A 3,724-nucleotide genomic window follows, 5' to 3' on the forward strand; every position below is an offset into this window, starting at 1 on the left:
CATCAAGGCGATGGCATACACTGTGTCGATCTCAGATTCTGAGGTATCTTTAATACTTGATGGACAGGAAGAACCCACATGTTCCAGAAATGGTTAAAAAGGCTATTGAGGAGCTGGGCATGTTTTTCTCCTACACCACTTGCGAGTTTGCAGCTTTCATATGGTCTGTGTGCTTGTTCAGGACTGTGGCACTCATCCGAATCTTATACGTCATTGGACCGGATGTCGCATTGACCATCCCTCTTACCCATATTGAGCTATTTTCATCCTTCCTGCACCAAGCTTCATCCTCTGAAATAAACTGTCTCTTTCAATTGGCAGAGTCTTGTGTCCGGCATTGGCGTTCCTGATGCCATTTCACCTTAGACCCCCCCCCCAAAGGTCCAGGAAGAACAGATTTAATCTGGCGTGGAGTCTTCTCCCCATTAACAACTCTGCTGGAGCTATTCCTGTGGTAGCATGAGGAGTGGTCCTCTAATCAAATAGGAACAGGGTAAGTTTGGTATGTAGTGGAGTTGTAGGTTGTTTCTTTAAGCTTGCCTTCAAAGTTTGGACTGCTGTTTCTGCCAGACTATTGAATGATTGATAGTATGGAGCTTTCCTTATGTGACAAATATCACTCGACTGTAGGCAAGTCTCAAATTCCCTGCTAGTAAACGACAGCCCATTATCTGTGACCAACACTTCCAGGAGTTGATGTATTGCCATGTATTGCAAAAGGTGGCATCATCCCCCTGTTTGAAGAATGAACTCTATGCACGTCTAACCACTTTGACTGGGCATCCACAATGACTAAAAACATAGAGCCCATGAAAGGACCTACATAGTCGATGTGTAACCAAGTCCAGCGTTTACTTGGCCAGTGCCACAAATGGGGGGGAGTTGCTGGTGGTAATTTTTGTCTTACTTGCTGCTCTGTGCACTACTCCACTAACATGGCTATATCAGCATCCAATCCTGACCACCAGGCATAATTTCATGCCAGCATCTTCATTTTGGATACTCTTTGTTCAGGACAATCACTCTTGCTCCCCATGATTATATGCCATCCTCTACTGTGATCTGGCCTGTCTGGGTCTAAAAGAGGTTCATTTCTGGTTGTGATGGCATTTTGGCTTCCACGGTCATCATCAGCTGTTTTGGTTTCGCCAGAACCAGATCTTTCAGCACCAAGTCTGATATTGCCAGCTGTGACTGGAAGTGTGTCCAGAAGTTTTCAAATCATTTTGGCTGCAAATAAGGCCAAGAAAGTGTTGAAAGTGGCAATGGAAGTATGTCCAGAATATGACCTGTTGCCTGTAAGTCATGCCCGTGTGATTCATTTTACTAGTAGAAGACTGCTGGATGCTCAAATGTCTGAGAATTCACCACACCAAATTTAGACAACAAATAAGCAATGAAGAGAAGGAAAACCGAAAGGGCATAGAAAGAAGGCAAATTCTTCTCCCACCAAAGACTTGGAAAACAGGAAGAGTCTAGATCAGATAACCAATTTGAACAGATTTTGCAGTAATGAGGGCAAGCTAAGACCACCATTAGCAAGAAACACGATTATGAAAAGGAAAGGTAAGTTGATGGTATATGTCAGTTTTTGAGATGAACGAGCCTTTATATTTTCAGTGGCATTGGCAGAAATAAATAGAAAAGTAATCAGTCAGATTTAATTCTTTGACAAAGCATGCTAAAGCGAAACACAGCCACAACTCAGGACTCAACTCTTGCAAAGTTGTTACATCAATTTGGATCTCATACTGTGACATTTGCCAACATTATTATGGATACCTGAATCATATAGTCAGACTCTGCTGAATTGACAGGTGACCATTTATTCAAGTCATAGAGATGTTCAGCTTGGAAACAAACCCTTCGGTCTAATTCATCCACACTGACCAGATGACTTAAATTTATCTCTTCCCATTTGCCAGCACTTGACCCATATCCCTCTAAAGCCCTTCCTGTTCATATGCCCATCCAGATGCTTTTTGAATGCTGTAATTGTACCAGCCTCCATTACTTACTCTGGCAGCTCATTCCATACACACACTGTCCTCTTTGTGAAAGAAATTGCCCCTTAAGTATTCTTAAGCTTACCTTTTGATGTTTTGGATACGGACAGGCAGTGACTTGAATTTGTACACCAAAGTGGAAGAAAATAATTCATTTTCTAAATCTCAACATACTTTGTGAAGAAGTAATAAAGCTACATTGAACAAAAGTGCAGATCGATGCATCGATTAAGAAAAAGGTGAAAGGCTTGCTTCCCTAATCAATTTCCTCAACTGAACAAGTTAAGCCAGGAAAAGGAATCAATGCTGCTCCCCAGGTGTATTTACAAAATCCTCAAAAAGGTTTATTTCTGATCCAAATTCAGACTTCTTTCTGTATTTTAGCTTATTTATCACATTAATTGCATACAGGTATTCTCTATTACAGATTTATGTCCATACAGATGTTAGTGGAACTTTCTAACTCCAAATATGACCGCCAATCCTTCCTTCCCTATTTGGGCATATTTGCACTGTGCATTAACCAAAGTCCTGGACGCATGCGCTATTGGGTGTTCCTCTCCATGGGGCCACCTATGAGGTAATACTGCTCTGGTGCCTACGAGGAAGGCATTGCATTATCAATACCAGATCTTGCTTGGGATCCCAGTGTACCTATACATTAGAGGATGATAGCTGTTTTGTCACTTCCCTGAAAGCTATGGTTTAGCAATGCAACCATTTCCAACACTGACCTTTTTTTTAAGACCTGATGCAAAGGTGCCTGGATGGAGCCTTCTGTAATATTTCACCAACCCAAGGAAAGACTTAAGCTCCAGTACAGACATGGGAGTCTGGGCACCTTTGATTGTCGTCCTTTAATCTTCTGACACGTGTAACCCAGTCTCGTCAACTCTGTAGCCCAAGTACAGCTCTTGGGGTGTCTGGAACACACATTGTTTCCTTCTAAGACATACACTCACCTGAGATAATTTTCTAAGGATTATGTCCAAGTTCTCTAAGTGCTACTTTTTGGTCTTCCTTGTTATTAGCACATCATTTAGATAAATGGCAATGTGGTATAGACCTTGTAAAATGTTCTCCATGGTCCGCTGGAAAAGGTTGCAGGCTGACGATCCCCCAAGTGGCAGTCTCATATATTGGTACAAACCCTTAGGATATTAACTATAGCAGATTTTTGGGAATCCTCATCTCACCACAATTGCAAATACTAATGGCTCATGTCCAGCTTTGTGCAGGACAGCCCCCCTGCCAGCTTTGCGATGTGACGGATAGGGTATTTATCCAGCTGTGTAAAGTGATCTACCATTTATTTAAAATCCCCATAAAGGTGAACTGGCCCATTGAACTTCAGAATTGGCATGACCGGTATTGCCCATTCCACAAACTGGACCAGTTTGATGATTCCTTCGCTTTCCAGCCTTCTGATCTCTGCTTCTACTAAAGGCAAATGGCACTTGGTGGACCTTGTTGAATCGTGGAATTGCTTCCTGACCAACATGCAACGTGGCCATGGCTCCTTTGATAGCCACCTAGACCTTCTCGAAAAACATCCGAGTATTTAATTCAGGCTTCACTCCGACAGCCATTTTCTAATCGAAAAATATTGAGCCAATATCCTTAATCAGTGACGGTTCCCCGGAATAGGTTCTTGTTCTAGCCAGGATCAAACTTAAGGGTTGGAGTCCAGAGTGAATTTTGTTAAAGATTGGTTCTCT

General features: G+C 42.3%; 1 pseudogene; it reads left to right on the top strand.

Moving 5' to 3' along the window:
• Positions 1-1,103: 1,103 nt before the first annotated feature.
• LOC140475909 (UPF0547 protein C16orf87-like) lies at positions 1,104-1,664 on the top strand (annotated as a pseudogene).
• Positions 1,665-3,724: the final 2,060 nt, after the last annotated feature.

The sequence above is a fragment of the Chiloscyllium punctatum genome, chromosome 4 (assembly GCF_047496795.1).
Source record: "Chiloscyllium punctatum isolate Juve2018m chromosome 4, sChiPun1.3, whole genome shotgun sequence".
Lineage (NCBI taxonomy): Eukaryota > Metazoa > Chordata > Chondrichthyes > Orectolobiformes > Hemiscylliidae > Chiloscyllium > Chiloscyllium punctatum.